General features: G+C 34.1%; 1 protein-coding gene across 3 annotated transcripts in view; it reads right to left on the bottom strand.

The window, feature by feature from the left end:
* Nucleotides 1-21,727, bottom strand: part of LOC105218763 (uncharacterized) — a 55,126-nt gene that overhangs the window by 11,229 nt on the left and 22,170 nt on the right. Inside the window, exon 1 of one of the 3 annotated variants that reach the window (XM_054226552.1) lies at nt 2,233-2,473. The exons of 1 other annotated variant lie outside the window; for it this stretch is intronic. The gene's annotated coding sequence lies outside the window, so the exon portion shown is untranslated. Of the gene's footprint in view, nt 1-101; nt 764-2,232; nt 2,474-21,727 lie in introns of those variants that run through there. One more of the 3 variants, XM_029044554.2, reaches the window with a different exon arrangement.

The raw sequence follows: 21,727 nt of genomic DNA, 5'->3' as shown, positions 1-21,727 counted from the left end.
ATGAACAAAATCAAAGTAAGTAAGAAACAATTTAGAATGGTAGAAGCAAAAAAATATCCGCTCTAAGCTGTGAGCTTCTAAGTTTTCATGTTTGAAATTACCCGCAGTTAATTCTCTTATTAAATTGCCGCAGCTTTTTTCGCGCGCACATCCGACACCGACACCTCCACCGCCCACCTGCTACCTGTCGGCGCTTTCAGCAGTGGCATCGGTCAGCTTCTCAACGCTGGCAGCTAAGTAGATGTGCGTGCGAAGATACGTCAATTGACGTCTAAAACGGTAGTTGATAAAATCTTTAAGCTACCGGGCGCACCACAGCGGAGTGGCAGTGGTAGTGGCAGTATGTTTATATTTTTGTATGGTTGTAATGACAGATATCGAAACGTTGATGTATGATGTTAACGCATGTTGAACTAAAGCTGTTGGTGTTGATGTGATGGCAGCTCCGATTAAAGTGTATTTCTAGCGAAGTTGGATTCAAAAACAAAGGCGAACATACCTAGTCGAGTACAAACATTAAGTTGTAAGGGGAAACTAACTAAAGTTCGTTTTGACACTTTTAGTTGTAAAATGATTCATAATTGAAGCGATCGATAAGTTAGGTTAGGTTTCGGGACTGTTCCTTGGAAAGGAAATGAGTGAGTCCTCACTTAGATAATTTCAACACCTTTGTGTTGTAAATCACAGCTAAAGAACAAAATACCCTTTTGTAAGGACGAAGCGCTTTGAACTTTAATTTTCATAGTATTTGCTTTAAGGGATTCTCATATATACGAGAATCACATTCAGATCCCATGTGGAAGCTTATTAGACACATAAGAATAAACACGACACGGCGAACTTCTGTCAATCCACTCTCATTCATATAAGTTACTTATGAAACGTTCAACTAGTAAACTTGACAAATATTGACCAGAATTGACAGACTAATTATATTTACTCATTTAGGAAATCTCGTGTTTTCCATGTTTTACTATCAAATACAATACAATTACCAATTACTACGAGTAATTTACAGGCGACCGGATTAGTTGAGTACATATTTCGAAACTATTTAAAGTACACATTGAAGGTCCATTTTAGAATAAAAGACAATTCGACTATAGCTTGACAAGCAAGATAATTTAATAATAATTTTTTTTTGTAAAAATTAAAACTTTTTATGCTCATTTACTGAGAAAAACCAGTTTGCTAAAATTAACGAAATAAAAATTCTTTGTTTTGTTCGCAATTAAATAATTAATGAGTAACATTGTCTGACTTGTCTTGAACAATACTAAATTTTTTTATACACAGACACATACATAAGTATCTAATGCGCAAAATAAAGTCATTTACGCGGCATCTTTACAATAATTGGATTTTGCATAAGCACAATTGAAATTAAGTAAAAAATTTACAAAATAAAAACAAGCGAAAACTACCAAGAACAATAACACTAAAAACGATCTTGTGATCTTATCGGGCCACAGTGAACATAGACTGACATTGACAACACGTCGCGCGGCGTTGCCGCACTACACGCCTAGAGAGCTTGTGGCGGTGTGAAGTATTTCATTTTCCAAATAGCCCAGGTGATGAATGTGTGCTTTCAGTGTAGCGAGTTGCAGCTTTTGCTTGTACACTCTCAAATAACTGGGCAGTGTGTCGTTGTATCATCAGCCTATTCCCATAAGTGAATTTCAATAGCTTATTTTCCAGCAGGCTATCGTTGCTGCTTAACTTTCAAAGCGAATAGTGGGAGCGCCCGTGATATCACAGCTTATCTTGATGGAAATGTTTGTAGACAGTTCACTTGTGTGACCATTTGACAGCGCGCTCATTGAGGACGCAAAGCAATGTCTTCATGAAGAAGCTTTAGCAGTATTGTGCATTTTTTTAACGATGTGCGATACCGCAACCAGGGATAAAGGGATGTCCAACTTATTCCAGCGTGAGAGCGCCTCAAAATAAGCGTTTTTTATAACAATTGGAATTATTTTTGGGCATTTAAATTAAAATACCCAACATTTATTACGGTTAAAAAAAAATTTTATACTGAATTTTTAATATAAAAATTACATATTTAAATTTCTTTTAGCGATATTAAGGTACGTTAAAATTGCTTGTTTTCGAACTTTCACTAATAAATAAGGAAAATTATCACTTGTCAACTGACAATTGATAATTTTTTTACAATTTTCCATGAAAAATTAATTTCCCTATGCTGCATATCATAAAAAATATCTTTACCCTCTTTTAAATTTCGCGTTTACATTTATATTTATTGTTTTAAGCTCTTATAAGTAATCTTGCACGGCGGTTAAAAATGTCTCTGTCGTATAATTTTTTTAGCAACATTTCAATATGGCCGTTCCAGTTTCCCAATTGCGAAACGTCAAAACCTACTGATTCCAGTCAACTGTCAAAGATTGGTAGGTTTTGACGTTTGTCCGTGCGCTCTCACTTCCAATGAAAATAGAGATGGACATCTCTTTATCCAGAGATAAAGAGATGTACAACTCTCATATCACTGGAAGTGAGAGCGCAATTGTAAACGTCAAAACCACCTAAACTTTGACAGTTTGTCGAGATGAGGAGGTTTTGACGTTTCGCAATTGGGAAACTGGAAAGGCCAGATTGAAATGTTGCAAAAAAAATAATGCGATGGAAACATTTTTAGCCGCCTTGCAAGATCACTAATAAGAACTTAAAACAATAAATATCAATGAAAACGCGTAATTTAAAAGTGGTTTAAGAATATTTTTGTGAATTGCAGCATCGAGAAACTAATTTTTCATGGAAAATTATAAAAGAAATTGATTTATTTTCAGTTGACACATAATAATTGACCATATTTATTACTGAAACTTCGAAAACCGGCTATTTTAATATACCATTTTATCGCTAAATGAAATTGAAATAAGTTATTTTATATTAAACATTCAGTATATAATAATTTTTAACCATAATAAATGTTGGGTATTTTTATTAAAATGCCCAAAAATTAGTATTTTGTCTGATCTGGTAATAATGCAAAATGTTATAAAAAACGCAAATTTTGAGGCGCTCTCACACTGGAATAAGTTGGACATCCCTTTATCCCTGTCTTTATCTATGCCGCAACTTTTGACTGCTAAATGAAAAAAAAATCTAGCAAACATGACAGTTCACCCTTTCTACAGTTTGCTTATTTTCTTATCCAAAAAACAAACAATAAAAGTCGAGTTGCAATCTAGTAAATCTTCTAGAGATGAAGAATATACACTGATTGTATTGATTTCACAGATCTACAATTTTTTTTTCGTGCCACTACTTTTATGGTATAATTTGATTAAGTAGCCGGAAAGACCACATTCGAAGGGGGTGTCTTGAAGTTACGTTCAGATTTTTTCAGGGAGATATTACTCTAGAAATGTGTTTTGTCATACTAATATCATTATAATCAACTTTATATTTTCTTGGTGTAGTAATAGATGAGAGAGCACAAGAGAACAATATCAATTGATCAAGAAAGGTTGATCTCACATACGTAAACAACATGACGATTTGGAAATACAGTAGTTTTCCGAAGTAACGAACAAATTAATTGTCACGCCTTTTCGTTACATTGAATTTTTCGTTAATTCGAGAACTCCCTTAGAGGTTTGTTTATCGATGAAAATGAGTTATATATCCGTAAATTGCAGTTTAAAAAATGTTTTATTAAATTATATAATATTATATAATATTAAAAGAAAAACCAAAACAGAACAATTCAAATGTTGTCTTAAAAGAAGTAACAGAACAATTCAAATGTTGTCTTAAAAGAAGTAATGTGCTTAAAAAGCAAATTCTGATGGAGCTAGATCAACATATTTTTTTCATTAGTAATACTCGTAAATTTCTATAGCTATTTAAAAACTTGATTATTCTTCGTTCGCTTCTTTGGAATACGAAAATTATATATATTTGATGGATCCTTTCTGAAGTGCAATCAATACAATAAGTTTTGCGAAATTGATATTGTTCTTATTCTGCCTGGCGCTCTACAGAGTATATGTACATACATACATATGTATGTTTTCATCAACTAAATTCTTCCAAAATGGGCCAATTCCGACACTGTTCTATTTGGTGCTGATCAATAATTTTAATCTTTTCTATCAAATTCAATATTTTCTTTTACTCATTTTTTCAATTTGCACATTTCTTTTGATATTTTTCAATTTACTTATATTATTAATTTTGTTTTTAACACGATTTTATTTGATTTTTAACTCTAATTCTACATATGTATGTCTTCATGTTGTTCTTTAAACCGAGTACGTACAAATCCCCGATGTTCGTTATTAAAGGTACTCAATGAAAAAAAGAATTTTAATGGAAGACAACGATTTCACACATTAAATGAATAACTTATAAACTTTTGTTTCTGTTTGAATTTTTAATTTATATGTATGTTATTTTATTAATTTTATTTAAGAGTACACACAATTTGACTCACATATTCGGAATAAAGGCCACTATAATAACAAAAATCATTATATGTATGTATACAGTTGATCTCCTTTTTACACGGTTTTTTTTTGCACGGTTTTTTTTTACACGGTGTTTTGAACACTTCCCAGTTACTATTTGTACACGGTTTTACTTTTTTTATACGGTTTTTTATTTTAATTGTATACTTTGTTGCAATAAAATCAAAATTCCATACGTCAATACGTCACAAGTCCAATTCTGTTAATAGAATTTAATAAATTTTAAATTAGATTTAAACTAAAAAATACAAATTATAGATTCGAAAGCCAGTGAAAAGGTTGCAACAATTTCAATACGTAAACAAATAAATGAAGCTATATGAAGAAGTAAGAACAGCGATTATTGACGAGACTTTGAAATGTATTATTTTTTTTACCATTCCCAGAATAGTTGTTGTTTGTTCCTTCTAACAGTAATATGTATGTACATACATACATATAATACCAGAAAAGTCTATAACAACAACCACATTGTAAATTCTCTGTACGAATAGATAGATTTTCATGTAAAATAAGATCTTATTTACACGTTTTCTATTTTTTGCAGGATTTTTTTCTTAAATTGGTCCCAATAGCGAGTTTTATGTAAAAATTTAATTTTTTTTTGCACCTTTTTTCTTACACGTGTAATTTACTGTTCCAGTTAACCGTGCAAAAAGGAGATCAACTGTATAGTATATGGGGTCTGCGGAGGGTAATTCCTGGACAGATTTCAACTATTTTTGCCACCAAGCTCTATTATATCCAATATTATATATTCACTTCATTTTGCTAAGATATCTCACATATTAACCGATATATACAGTATAAAGTGCACCAGAAGTTTAAAAATCCGAATTTGATGTAGATATTGCTCATTATTGGCACAATCACACACAATTAGAAGGAACATCTATTTTGAATATACATATAAAAAATTAGCCGCAAGTTGCGTGGTCCTCATGTTGCTCGATATCTGGGGCCTTGATAAGTTATAGTCCTATTTCGGCAATTTTTATATGGACTATGCCATACTTCTGCACATTTTCCAACCATAAAATTGGGATGCCGAAGAAATGTTACGAAACACATTTCGTTGAAATTATTCGAGTAGCTACAGCTATTTAAAATTTTATATGCAAATCTGAGAATATATGTACATACATATGTACTTATGTATCTGCAATCATTTCGCTCAAACATCCTTGTATCGTACTTATGCAAGATAATATTAAGCTTTTATTATCACTGAATTTCCGTAGGCTTTACACACAAGTCATAATATATCATAATATCAATTTCATACCAAGTACATATTAGATCAAATCTTCCACTTGCAGCTCCTTGCATTTGCTGCCGTATGGTGGATTTATTAATAAGTGAGGAGTGACTTTTAAAATGGTGATATTTACATTTTTATTTGTTTAAACTAATTAAGCAGTCTTGTCCTTAGCGCTAATATACACAAGCTTCGTCACTTGGATTATGATCTGAACGAGATAGTTTCCAAGTAAAAAAACTTTAAATGTGAGCGTCCGTATCAAACCGGGATATTATAGCTCTTAAGAATATAGCTTTGTTCATTTCATAACATAAAAGGATATTAACAAATTAATTATTTCTAATGCATGTTAGACTTTTCAAAACGGGATATTTTCTTTTACAAAGTGATTTATTTGTATAGGATCTCGTCTTAAATTGCATTTTTTTTATTTTGCTGCCCCTGCAGGCACTGTAAAACACAAAAGGGTGAAATCACAAATTAGAGGATTGAAGGGAAAGATGTTAGCACGGCAACAATGAAATTGCTGTTTGATATGTCGCTGCCGTCTTCAAAATGTTCAAGACGCTGGCTTCAAAGCGACATTCGTGATCAGCCGTCGCTACGTCGTGTCGTGTCGTTTTCTGTGTTCAGCACATAAAGCAGAGAACTTAAAGCACTTGCCATGCATATGCTATTTGTGCAATTCTTGTTTTTGTAGAACAATGTTTAAATATTTGGTTGGTGACATATTCACATGTGCACGAATATGTATGTTTGTATGCTTGTGCAAGTTAACACCAGAAATATTGCAAGTAAACCAATAACTGCCGACGTCAACTATCACCCAATAGGAAATATTCGTGACGTTTAGTCAGCAGAATCAAACAATTGGGAACAACATCCGCCATGCGCCGCATAAGCGAAAGTAACCAGAAACCAACATCCGCCATAACGTTAACCAAAATTGCTGCCGCAGGTAGATTTAGGCAATATTAAGAATATGTTTAATTGTAAATTAGAGTTAGTTGTTAAGTTGATTTCAATCAATAAAGGTCACTCTTGACCATAAAATATTTATTTTTTTGACTTTGTAATTAATAAGTCATTAACTGGCGCCCGAGCCTAAAATATACGGCACGAGAAGTTTGGGTAAAAAAGCACCATATGCAGTGCTAAACGGGAAGCAACTCGAAATAGTTATCCGGTACGGGAAGTTTCGGTAAAAAGGCATCATAAGTAATGCTAAATAAGGAGCAATCCCAACGAATAATTAAAACCTCAAACAGGTACCATAAGTAGTGCCAAAGAGAAAGCAGCTGAATTTAAATTCCTTACCCACGCTTGAGGAAGGAAGGTGAGCAACTTGGAGCAAGACGGTGATCCAGTAGTATCCAGAAGGAAAAGCTGATCATAATGTTAGAAATAGGTTAAGATTGTGAAAATTTGTAGAAACCAAAATAAATTAAAAGAATTCAAAAGTTTAAAAGAGTGAATATATGTACATATATGTATTTCCATTTAATATCCTTCAAAACAAAAATTGTTTTAAAATTGTGAAAGTTTTTAAAAGAATCAAGTGAATTGTTATACAAGGAGGAAACATATTTTTCTCTTCCTCTCACGAAAATTAGTAAAAGTTAAATCTATATTAAGCAAATTTAACAATATACAAAATCGTTCATAATATAAACAAATCAAATAAAATAAGGCTTGTACAGCCTATAAAAAAATATTTTTAACAAATAACATTAATTATCTCTGCGATTCCGTAGCCAACTCAGGAGTTGACCGGACCCTCTAGAGTATAAATAACCCATTCCTAGACAGAATAACATAAATTTTAATTAAAACAAAATAAATAACACAATAATATAAGGACTTCTCCAAAAATGTCTAACCCAAATAATTTAATAAGACCACCAGTGCTAGGGAATACAACTCCCGTTGCACCAACAGGACCTTCCGGTTCTGGCACCCAAATTTCGCCAGAATTGGCACATTTAGTTAAAAACGCTGTAACTCAGATGTTACACACGGACGGATAAAGAATAATACAAAGGATTTTGAATAATGGTACGAACCAAAACATTAGGGATCAAACTATAGACGAAAGATACAGAGACAACATGAACGAAATGGACAAAATTCCCGACGTAGTGCGATCACTACGAGAATTTTCAGGAAACGCTTCGGAGTTTACCTCCTGGAAAAAGAGTGTCGAGCGGATTTTGAGGATATACGAACCCTCAAAAGGCACTCCACGCTATTTCGGTATTCTAAATGTAATTAGAAACAAAATTATAGGGAAAGCAGATATAGCACTAGAGTCGTATAACAACCTTTAGATTGGACGGCAATATCTCGTTGTCTAACTACCCATTATGCAGACAAAAGAGACATTGGTACTTTAGAGTATCAAATGACTTGTCTCATACAGGGAAGACTAACGATTAATGAATTTTACCAAAAAGTGTATTCGCACCCATCATTAATCCTCAACAAAATTGGTTGTATGGAAGTAGGAGAGGAAGCAATACATCTTCTTACGGAAAACTACCGTGCTAAAGCCCTTGACACGTTTGTCAGAGGACTTTCGGGTGACCTTCCTAGGCTTCTCGGCATCAGAGAACCAAAAAGCCTACCAGAAGCTCTTCACCTTTGCCTGAAGTTAGAAAATCAAAACTTTAGAGCAAATCACGCTAACAATCAATTTCCTAGACAACAATTCCAACAACAGAATTTTTTTCCAAATCCTAATCGACAACCTCCTCAAACCAAATTCCATCCCGAGTTAGCTTTTATACCAAAACCAAATCAAATATTTAATCCTTATGGTCAACAACGGTATCCCCAAAATCCAGTAAACCAACAACATGGTTTTCATAATCAAAATCCATTTAATCAACCACCAAATAATCCCCCTCCAAGACCACCAAAACCACCTCAACCAATGGATGTAGACGTTAGCTAAAGAACAAATGCTATCAATTACGCCAATAGACCAAATCCCAAATTCACTGTCAAACGACCATCAAATTTTTCAAACAAAAATGATCTGCAACCAAAAGTTCAAAGGAATTTTCATGTAAACTCAAACTTTGAACCTTACAGCGAACAAAATTATCAATAAAACAATGACTACCAAAACAACGAATACAACTATGACTTTTCCGATACAACACAAACCGACGAAAACGAACAATCACTAGACCTGACAGATGTACATTTTTTAGATTAAACAGCTCTTCGTTACCTTATTTCAACTGCAAAACGAAGAGTGGAGAAATTTTGAAAATCCTAGTCGATACAGGCTCCAATAAAAACTATATTCAATCAAATTTAGTACCAAATCCCAAAGAAAACAATAACCCTTTTTACGCAAATTCAATCGGTGGAAAAATACACATTACCCATCACACTTTTCTAAATCTTTTTAATATTGAAGAATGCAAATTAAAATTTTTTTGTTACCCACTCTTACAACTTTTCACGCAATTCTTGGAAATGATAGTTTAAAGGAACTATCAGCAATTATCCATACTAAAGAAAATTTCATGATCGTAGCAAACAAACGTACAATTCAACTCCATCAATATAGAGCCCAAAATGTTCATTCCATCCAAATCCGTGACGAACATATGAATCCTTCAGAAAAAAATTAAATTAAACAACTTGTACAAAAACACCGAAACTTATTTTCAGAACCTAATGAAAAACTACCGTACACAACTAAAGTAGTAGCGGAAATTAGAACAAATTCAGATACACCTGTCTACTCAAAATCATACCCATATCCTGCCAGTTTAAAACAAGAAGTAGAAAAACAAATAAATAAACTATTAGAGGACGGTATTATCAGAAAATCAAGGTCGCCATACAATTCACCAATATGGGTTGTACCCAAAAAGGACGATGCATCAGGCGAAAAAAAATTCAGATTAGTTATTGATTACAGGAAACTAAACACAGTTACAACTGCTGACAGATACCCAATACCAGAGATAAATGAAGTACTATCACAATTAGGAGAAAATCGAATATTTTCAGTAATCGACTTAAAAAGCGGTTTCATCAAATTCCTCTTAAGGAATCTGACGTGGAGAAAACAGCCTTTTCAGTGAACAACGGAAAGTATGAGTTCACAAGATTACCTTTTGGACTGAAGAACGCCCCATCCATATTCCAACGTACATTAGACGATATTTTGAGACAATATATAGGAAAAATATGTTATGTCTATATAGACGACATAATAATATTTAGCAAAGGTGAAAAATCTCATTCAGAGCATATTGACAAAATTTTTGATACACTCCGCAAAGCTAATATGAAAGTACAAGCAGACAAATGCGAATTCTATAAAAACCAAGTAGAATTTTTAGGATTCATAATTTCTTCTGCTGGTATTTCCACAAACCCATCTAAAGTAAAAAGTATTGTAGATTTTCCATACCCCAAAACACTTAAAGACCTTAGATCATTTCTAGGACTTTCAGGATACTATAGACGTTTCGTAAAAGATTATGCAAAGTTAGCCAAACCCCTCACAACTCTACTTCGTGGTGAAGAAGGTAGAATGTCAAAAAATGTTTCCAAAAAAATCCAAATTCAATTAAACAATGACGCTAAAGCAGCATTTAATAAAATAAAATCCACATTGACATCGAAAGACGTCATTTTACATTATCCCGATTATAAAAAAGAGTTCGATTTAACAACAGATGCTTCCAAATATGCCATAGGCGCTGTCTTAGAACAGAATGGAAAACCCATAACTTTTATATCTAGGACATTAAGTAAAACCGAAGAAAATTATGCAGTAAACGAAAAGGAAATGCTTGCCATAATTTGGGCACTAAATTCCTTTAGAAATTATCTGTATGGCACGGCAAAAGTAGTAATCCATACAGACCATCAACCTCTCACATACGCCTTAAGCAATAAAAACACTAATTCTAAATTAAAACGGTGGAAAGCCATACTCGAAGAATATAATTACGAATTAAGATATAAACCTGGTAAAGCCAACATAGTAGCAGATACACTTTCAAGACCATTCGAAATAAATTCTTTATCAGTAGCCACACATTCAGATGACAGCTCATCTCACAATCTAATTCCAGCCGTAGAAGTACCCATAAATGTTTTCAAAAACCAACTTTGGATCTCGTTAGGAGACGAAGATAGTTACCAATTTAAAATACCATTCCCTACAGACCATAGACATGTAATAATTAAACAAACATTTTCCTCAGAAAACCTAATTTCACTTTTAAAACGTTACTTAAACCCTTCGGTGATAAATGGCATATTTACTTCCGAAGAAATAATGGGAATAATTCAGCAAATATACCCAATCCATTTTTCCAATTATAAAATTCGATATACTCAGATGAAAGTTGAGGACATTACGAACGAGGACATTCAAAACGAAACAATATTAAAAGAACATAAGCGCGCACACAGAAACCGAGACGAAAATTCAAAACAACTAATACAAAAATATTATTTTCCAAAAATGAAAGCAAAGATAGAAGCAATAATAAAGCAATGCAAAATTTGTAAAGAGAACAAATACGACCATGACGACCTAGTAATTCTAGAAAATCAACTTAATAATATAATAGAAAATAACAATAAACAAGTAATAATTAACAAAGTAATTTTTGACAGAATTAACAATATCACCACAATATCAAATAAAATAATAAAAACCTTACAAACGAACGAAGAAATACAACACCATTTGGCTGTTGAAATAAAATATAAATTAAAAATTATTAAAGAGGAAATAATTAATATAGATTACGCAATGCATTGGGCAAAGGCCGGCATCGTAAATTCATATATTTTGTCAAATGACGAACTTAGATTAATAAAATCTGTATTTGAAAATAATAATTTTACATTAAACAATATGGAAGACTCACTAGAACTAGCAAATGTAAAAGTCGCGTCAAACAATACAATGTTACTTTCTATAGTCGGAATACCCTTAACAAATGAGGATATTTGCGACTCAATTTTAATAAAACCAATAAAAATGAAGAAAAATTAATAAAATCCCCTATGAGGATATAGTTACTTGTAATAATAACAAAATTTTTGGCGTTAAGAATAAATGTAAGGAATATAATAATATAAGAATTTGTAACCGTAAGAACTTAATAGATATTAGTAATACTACTTGCGTCCCTCGACTACTTCGAAGCGAACCAGCGGAATGCACTATTATAAACAATCAACACATCCTATCAGTAGAGAACATCTCACCTGGTATCATACTACTAAATCAGTACAATGGCACAATAGAGATCGACAACCAAAAGATAAATCTTACTGGATCGTACGCAGTACAATATCACAATTCTACAGTTAACATTGACGAACAAAAATATACCTTTAGCGAAACGTTAAGCACCAAACCACTACCCGCAATCCTGCCACCAAATCTTTCTTCAAATAGAGAAGAAGAAATCCTAAGTTTGGAAATGTTGAAAGAACTCCACATGAACAACATCAAACACCTAAAAGCACTACATATAACCCACAGAGCAGCTTCAATCACGAATTTATCGCTTTCAATCATCAGTCTGATATTCGTAGCGGTAATAGTCATCGCATTAGTTCTAAGGGAACTTTTCAAAAGCAAACTGGTAGAACGTTCAAGTTATAACGTAAACGTAAACGTGAGTGACCCTAAAGAGTTCACAACATCCGAAACACCACAGTTAACAGAGTCAATAACGCTAGTAAGCCAAATGCAGTAACCCAGTAGAACAAACGGGGACGTTTGTTTTTGGGGGTGGAGGAGTTAACACCAGAAATATTGCAAGTAAACCAATAACTGCCGACGTCAACTATCACCCAATAGGAAATATTCGAGACGTTTAGTCAGCAGAATCAAACAATTGGGAACAACATCCGCCATGCGCCGCATAAGCGAAAGTAACCAGAAACCAACATCCGCCATAACGTTAACCAAAATTGCTGCCGCAGGTAGATTTAGGCAATATTAAGAATATGTTTAATTGTAAATTAGAGTTAGTTGTTAAGTTGATTTCAATCAATAAAGGTCACTCTTGACCATAAAATATTTATTTTTTTGACTTTGTAATTAATAAGTCATTAACTTGCATTATTTGTTAGGTATGTATGTACATATATCGTTTTATCTGACAGCGTGAGGTTTATGAACTTCATTTCTAATTTTGTCTTGTGGCATATTAGAAATGATGTTTCTTCGATGATAGCTCGGTTACAACGGATAAAACGACTTCTGAGTGGTGATTTTAATGAATAAATTCCAAGGTTTTATACAAATAATTATGTATATATAATAATGCAGTCAATAAGTACAGTAGGGCAATTCACAATCTGGTGCAAATGGTCTTGCATATTTGCAATTGCAAATTCGCTGTATATTTTGTTAGTATAAAAGCAACAATATGCCTCGACCATTTGCACCAGATTGGGAGTTGCCCGAGTATTATATATAATAAGTACAATACGCATATGTATGTTTGTATGCTTGCGCATTATTTTTCTTTCGTTTCTGTTTCATAATCCATTCAACCCATTCTTATTTTAAAATCGAATATGGATTTGCAGTTCATATTAGACGAATATTCCTGCGCGACGTACGTCGTTGACTATGTTAACCCTTAATAACCCACTGGTACCGCCAGGAACCAACCGCTTCAATTCAAAATTCTTCCGTTTATCGAATTTTATTTTAGAATTTGCTTGTCATTATAAGACCGTTAATTGATTCATGCGCAATATGCTAATTCTATCCCTACTTGTAATAAACGTCAGTTGGCATGTTTGTATTGAGTTGAGTGCATCTACCACATTTTTAGTGAACTTTGTGAAATCGCGTTTTTGCAATAATTTTTTTGTGAATAATTCGTTAAAATCGTAACGGGAAAAATCTCAAAGTTTAAATAATAGTGTAAATAAGCTAAGATAAGTTTTATAGGTAAGTAAATTTTATTTGTTTGTAAGATTTGTTTGATTTTTTGGTTGGTTCCTTGCGGAACCGTCAGGCACCCGGAGTACGAAATTTTGCAAATATGAAATTATATACAAAATGATTATACTATGGCTTTTTTGTAGCTTTTCAGCAATGTCTCGTAGAATACGTGATTTTCGAACTGAAGAAGAGCTATGCGAGATCGTTAATTCTATTGCGTGGTCGGAAAGCGAAGACGGAGGCGATTTTTCTGCTGATGACAGTGATGTAGACCCCGATTTTGAATTTATTGCTGCTTTGCGTAGTGAAGATTTAGAAGACGAAGTAGCAGATGTTCAGAACATTGCTGACTTAGCTGTTGTTCAGAATGTGGTAGACATTGCAGATGTCGATATCGGCAATCCAGTTATAGAAGAAAATAGTGAACCAAATCAATGTAAAATATCCCTTTCTCTTATACGAAAGCTTTTTGTTTCTAAATAAGATTTTTATTAGGCAGAAGAGCCAGTTGTTGTAGGCGTATGGATTGACAAAGAGTCTGATATATTCAAAAAACCGTTGTGGCGAAAAAGAAATCTTCAATTATACGCTAATTGGATAAGATTTCGAGGTGATGAGGCTTTGACACCAGAGATATTGGCATTGCATTCGCCGCTTCAGTTTTTTACATTTCTTATGTCAAACGACATTATTTCAAATATTGTGGAACAGAGCAATTTGTACGCAATACAACAATACATTGAAAAACCATTGAACACCACGCCTGATGAAATCAAACGTTTTATGGGGATCAGGTATTTTATGTCGGTGTTTAAATATCCCGGATTTCGATCATATTGGTGTAACTATGGTTTCAAGCCAATCATGGATTGTATGCCAAGGAATCGCTACGATAAAATTTTTGCATTTCAATAATAACGATGAAATGTCACGCTCTAATCGTGACAGGCAGCCTTCCGCGTCATACCATCAACATCATCGGATGCTGCGCGCAGTTGCAGACGTAATCGGGTCTCTGAGGCAGTTGAAATGTATGGACAAATACCACAACACGATTCGGGATATGATCGTTTGTACAAAATACGCCCAATACTCACGGCACTAAATAGGAACTTAAAAAAGGTTCCAATGCGAGCAAGATAATGTTCGTCAACACACACAAATCTTTGCGACGAAAATAAAGCACTATATGAAACAATACACGCCAGATAAGCCACACCCATGGGGTGATAAATTATTCCTACTGTGCGATGATTCCGGATTTTGCTATGGATTTGACATTTATTCCGGCGATGACGACCACCGTCAAGACAATGAACCAAACTTGGGTGCGTCAGCAAATATTGTTGTCAGATTAGCCCGCTCGGTTCCATGATTTGTAAATCATGCAATTTTTTTTTGACAATTATTACACTTCGATTCCGTTGATGGTTTATTTGCGAACACAAAGCATCTATTCACTTGGGACTATTCGCCGTTCACGAATTCCATTGTGCAAATTACAGCAGAAATTGAAAAATCGTGGTGATTGGGAAGAATACGCTGCTTCATTTCACGGAATTGATGTTACAACTGTGGCTTGGAGTGACAATAAAGTTGTCAACGTGGCTTCAACAATGGCTGGAATAAAGCCATATCTTGCGGTCAATGGTGAAACGCCTGCGAATGCACCTACCATTGACCGTTACAACAAAAAGAAAAAAATTACAGAGAGCATTCAATGTCCAAACGTTATTCACGACTATAACAAATACATGGGCGGCGTTGACCTCTTGGATTCGTCACTGGGTCGTAGTCATATTCGCATAAAATCACGAAAGTGGACAAACCGATTATACTATCACATGTGTGATATGGCTATCATCAATGCCTGGATGTTATATAAGCGACATCATGCGGACACCAATCAAACTGAGCCCAAGATGGTATTGCACGAATTTGTGTCAGAAGTTGCCCAGTACCTGACAAAATCTGGTACTGATATGAGAATTGGAAAAGGTCGACGAACAAATTTAGAAGTAGAAATATCTGCAAAACGTCAACGCCTCATGTCTGATCCGCTACCACCACGTGACATTCGCCTAGATAACGTTGGGCATTTACCAGAGTATGTGAAGGAGGGAAAGCCGCGATGTAAGAATCCCAATTGCACATCTCGTACAAAAGTACGATGTCGAATATGTGGAGAACATTTGTATTTTACACCAGAAAAAAACTGCTTTGCTGTATTTCACCAGAACTAAAGCCAATAATGGTGTAGTATATATTTCTGTGGTGTATCCTGTATATCCTTGTCTTACAATAAAAAAGACAAATCGTCATGTAACAGCACACAAAAACATTGAACAACATCGAAATAAAAATGTTTTTTTTTAATTCATCTTGTTTATTTTTGAAGTTCGGGTGCCTAGTAGGTTTTTTACCTAGCCAGGGTTTTTCTACCTAGCTGAGGTAAATTTCACTTGCAAACAAAGTTATAGAACAAAGCTTGTTCAGAATCGTGAGTTTTATAACATATATTTTTTTGAGCTCAAAAAAAAAATCAGGCTATTAAGGGTTAATAAATCTAACCGAGGGATCAGTAATTTACAGAGACAAATTAATGAAATCACAGAAAAATATCCGGATTTTGGAGTGGTTGAAATCACTAGAAAAATTAGTGTCGACTTATTGAACTCAGTAGAGATTTCGAGCCAAGAAGCAGCTTGGTGGTTACTTCGTAAACCAATGACGAATGAAACCAATGTAGCCTCTAGATCGATAATGTTCATCCCAACGTTGCACAATGGGTAAAGGGCGGAAAAAATATGTAATTTTTAACTATCTAATTTTAACAAAATTTCATTCCAGTAGTGTTTCTAGACAATGAATATAGTTTAATTTATTACATATTTGCGAATTGTCATTTCACTGACATAACAACGTATTTTTAAAGTCAAATAAAAATAGAACTCTTGAAAATTGTGAAAAATATTGAGAAAAATATGAGAACAGACGTATGAGGCTTCGACGTTTTATGCAATAAGAAGTGACTTTAAAGTCTATCCTAATATATATTATAATATATTATAAAATAATTATTTTCATTTCATAGGCCTAATTCATGTCAATTTTGACAAAGTTTTTAAATATAAAAAAAATATTTGAGGGATAAATACCCTTCTTTTAGTGAAGATAAGGTGAAGTTAATTTTAGAACAAATTAAAAAAAGGTACATAAGCATAGTTTAATTGCTGGACGACCGGTAAAGAAACTTGAATAATGTAGTCAACGGGCTAAACGTTACAAGGTCCAACAACTTCGAGATAAGTACTCTGAACAAGAATTAAAGGCCGCAGCTGGATCAGCAGCTATTAAGAAGACATACTTAGATTCTCAAAAAGCATTGGAGATGTTAATTGATGCACAGTTATCAAAGCATCAGTATGAAGTTGTTCGAAATGTGCTTAAAGACTTCGGATGTGATGTGTTGCCACCGTATTATAGAGTTCGGGGGGAAAAAAGGCATTGTTACCCTGAAAATATTACTATTACACCAATATCTGCACAAGTTGATTTGCAAAGTTTACTTGATCACATAGCTAAAATAATTATTTTGGTCGCCGAGAACTTCACAAATCTAGCTCATGTTCCAGAAATAATGACTCTAACATCGAAATGGGGTTGTGACGGTTCGTCAAATCAAAGTCAATACCACCAGTTCATACCTAACGAATTTGATGGTATATCTGATGCAAATTTATTTATGGTATCTATGGTGCCTTTAGTGCTTAAAACTATAGACCAAACAGACCGCAAAGCATACTAAAGAAATTGTCGAAAGTATACAGGAAATCATAAGCAACATATTGCCAACATTTGTGACTATAAAGGACAAGGTTATTGAAATACGTCACAATCTTTTATTTACCATGATGGACACAAAAATAGCTCAAGCAGCAACTGGTTGTAAAGCATCATCTATCTGTTACATATGTAATGCAAGCCATAAAGAAATGCACAACCTAGAATCCGTCGTCAAAAAATCATGCAATCAGGAATCAGTTAAGTTGGGAATTTCTCCCTTACATGCTAGAATTAAAGCAATGGAATTTATTTTACATATTGGGTATAATTTAACTTTTAAAATGTGGTCTACTAATGCGGAAACCAAGCCACTTAAAGAAGAAAACAAGAAAAGGATTCAGACAGAATTACGACAAAGATTGAGTATTAGGGTTGACCATGTTCAACAAGGATTAGGTACAACAAATACTGGAAATACGTCTCGAAAATTTTTTCAAAATCCCGAGGTTGTTTCAGAGGTAACTGGGGTTGACCTGGAATTAATCAAACGACTGCCTACAATACTTGAATTAATTACTTATGGTGAGAGCATAGACCCAGTAAAATATGGAAAGTATGCTTTAGATACGGCTAGACTATTTGTTGGGACGTATAACTGTAACTGTATCGGTAATCTTTCTGAAGAGGCGCAGGAGGCTCGTAACAAGGATTATAGAAACTATCGCCTTCGTTACGCAAGGAAATGCAGTCGAACTTCAACTAACGAAGATCTTTTAAAGAGACTCTTAGTTACTTCTGATCCACTTTTATCAAGTGTAAGAGTTACAACTGTAATAAAACACATAGATTTATCAGAAGATGCAAAAGGACTACTAAATTAAATCTCAAACTTAGTAAATGAGAACGTACTATTTTTATAATCTTAAATTTGTTTTTTTAATGTTATCATTTTGTTCAACTATGCCTTTAATTTTTTATTAGAATTAAAAATTCATTACTATTCATTATAATCAACAAAAAATGAGAGCGATTAGATAGTGTTAAGTAAATAGTTAATATATCCCAAATATTCTCTGATAAATATTAATAAATAACAGTTATTATTAATTATTTTTCTATAGCCATTTCCTGCTATGAAAAGTACTCTGTGTAAGATATTCCTGTTAAAACAATTTATATAATGTTCCAAAAAAATTGAATACTCAGTATAATTAAATCATTAAAAAGTTAAAAAATCAACTGGTTACTTAATTTTTCATTTTACTTTTTCAACTCGTCTCGCTCATCTTGGGCGAGCCAATCTCTACTACAACAGGCTATAGGCTCGCTTCTAAAAAGTCACACTTATCAATAAAATTTATATAAGCAAGCAGTTTTAAAATAAGTACAACATTTTTGCCGAAAAATGCCGTTTCTGACCCATTGTGCGTCGTGGCCAACAGACCCGACAGAGATTGAAAAATGTCTTTGCGTGCTTTGACGGAGCTTAATGACGAGTCCACAGACATTTGGAGGGATAATGTGTTCGATAATACGGAGGAATTGAACGATCTAACTCTGGCCCAGTTTTGTGCGCAATACAAATGCAACGCCAATAATGAATACAAGAAATTGACTAAACACCATGTTATAAGATATACAAATTATAATAAGTCAACCCAATTCAAAGAGTACAAAAGAGAGATGGTTACGCTGCATATTCCCTTCCGCAACGAAGAGACAGAACTACTTTCCGAGTCAAAATTGCTTCAAATTTATGCAGACAATGGGAACATTATTCTAAAGTGTCGCAAGGAAGTCCAACATCAACATTGAAGAAGCTATGAGATTATGCGAACAGTTGTATCGTGAGAAAGAAAATTGTATGCAAGCAGACAATTAAGATGTTATGGGAGCGGTTCCTCAGCCACTTCCATTCGATGAAATGTACGCAGATCCTAATTCAAACGCCAACGATGATCTCCGCTTAGCAACCTTGAACAGACTACAAGCAATTGCGAAGCGGAGAGAAAATTTAATGCCGAATGCACAATTTTGTGAATTTATGCGAACAACAAATATCGGACAACGATCCATCTTACTACATCCATCATTTAACATCGAAACAACTTCAACCATTGTTAGTATTTCTGACATGTCCCGCTGGATGTGGAAAAACTTTTCTAATTCGGCTCATCATGGAAATTTACAATAAATATGCAACCAACAACGCACACTGTAATGCATATCTCACATGTGCTTCGACAGGAAAAGCTGCAGTGGCAATCGACGGTACCATCATTCAAACTGCTTTGTCGTTGTCCACCAGTAAATATAATGCTTTGAGTGCTGAAGCCTTACACCAGTTCCGACCATTGTTTCAACACATCGCCTGATCATAATCGATGAAGTCATGTGTCAAGCAAATGTGGTTTTATCGACCATTCTAACGAAAATCGGGAATGGGGATCGGTTAAATGATGAAGAACTTGCGTTAGTAGAATCAACATTTGTGACAGAAGAAGAAGCCAATCAATTGTGTCCTCGCGGCATTCGACTGGCATATTCTAATGCCACGGTCGACAAATATAATCAACTCATCTTGGCAAATCATTCAGATCAGATTACATCCGCAGCTGTAGACTTCATCTCAGGTTGTGAAAATGATGAACAATTACAGAGCGCACGTAATGCCCTTGAGAAGAAAACACTACCAGCTGGTACCGGTGGACTGCTACAACGTTTAACACTCGTCATTGGAAAGTATTACATCATAACAGCCAACATCGCACTTGCTGATGGATTAGCCAACGGTGCTATTGGGAAATTCGATCACGTAGAAAGAAACGACAATGGAGAAGTCACTCGAGTATGGCTAGTATTTCCAAATTTTGGTAAAACTGGGGTAAAAGCTCGTATGACAGTACGATCATTCATGCTAGCAAATAATATCAATCCTTTGGCCGTGCCAATTGCCCGACGAAACGCAACAATATATCTTAATAGACAGAGGAGTATATCAGCTAAGAGAAACCACTTTCCATTGGCACCAGCTTGTGGGTTGACAATTCACAAGTGGCAAGGAGGAACTTTCAATGAAATTGTTTACTATTATGAAAAAGTTCAATCTCAACAGTTAGTTTCTGTCGCACTGTCAAGAGCTGTTGCCATTAAAGGAGTTAACATTATCCTAATGAACAAACAGAAACAATTTTATCATGGCATTGGAAGCGATGACAGGTCATGTCGCGCTTTGCGAGATGAAATGATAAAATTACGTCAAAATCCAATTATCACCTTAGAAAAAGAATTATTCGAGTTTCTTAGCACAAGAAAATGTTTATCAATAATATCATTCAATTGTCAAAGTCTTCGTGCTCTTGTTGATGATTTCTCAGATGGAGTGTTTAAGCAGTCAAACATCTTGATGTTATCAGAAACATTTATGTACGAAAACGAGCCTCCTGTATCCGTACCAAATTTTGATTTCGTTGTAAGATTTCAATTTCAGATGGAGTGTTTAAACAGTCAAACATCTTGATGTTATCAGAAACATTTATGAACGACAACGAGCCTCCTGTATCCGTACCAAATTTTGATTTCGTTGTAAGATTTCAACGAAATGAAACAAGAAATTCAGGCGTTGCTATTTACAACAATGAGCAAGACAAATGTCATATTCTCACTCCTCATTTAGATATAAAGGCTCCGTACGCGAGTGATGATGATGTGACGATATCAACATCAACAAGAATTGGCGATTTGTGTGCGGTAGAATGCAAAGAGAACCCTAGCGATAATCATAATAGTAAAAAATTGAATTTAATTGCAATTTATATATCACCAAATTGATCGATGAGAGATATAAAATTGTTCATCGGTAAAGCTTTATTACCGTTGTTAACTGCAGGTTCGCAAGCTTTCGCAGATATTATCGGAGATCCACTCACTCCTTGTGGGAGATTTCAATGTAAATTTCTCATTGCCAGAAGCTGAACCATTACTGTCATTTCTCAGAGAGAAATTTTCATTAGAAATGATCCTACGACAAAAGGAGGTACGACTATTGATGCGGTATTCGCAAGAAATATAGATAAAATAGACGTAAGACATTTCATATCGTATTTTAGTTATCATAATCCAATTGTAAATATTATAGATATCAATCCGTCAGAACCCAGAAATGATAATTGATTTGGACTTTGCTTTATAAAATGTGCATAATAAATTTATAAAATGTGAATT

Source organism: Zeugodacus cucurbitae, chromosome 3 (assembly GCF_028554725.1).
Source record: "Zeugodacus cucurbitae isolate PBARC_wt_2022May chromosome 3, idZeuCucr1.2, whole genome shotgun sequence".
NCBI classification, from domain to species: domain Eukaryota; kingdom Metazoa; phylum Arthropoda; class Insecta; order Diptera; family Tephritidae; genus Zeugodacus; species Zeugodacus cucurbitae.
This window is presented reverse-complemented; position numbering and strand designations above follow the sequence as displayed.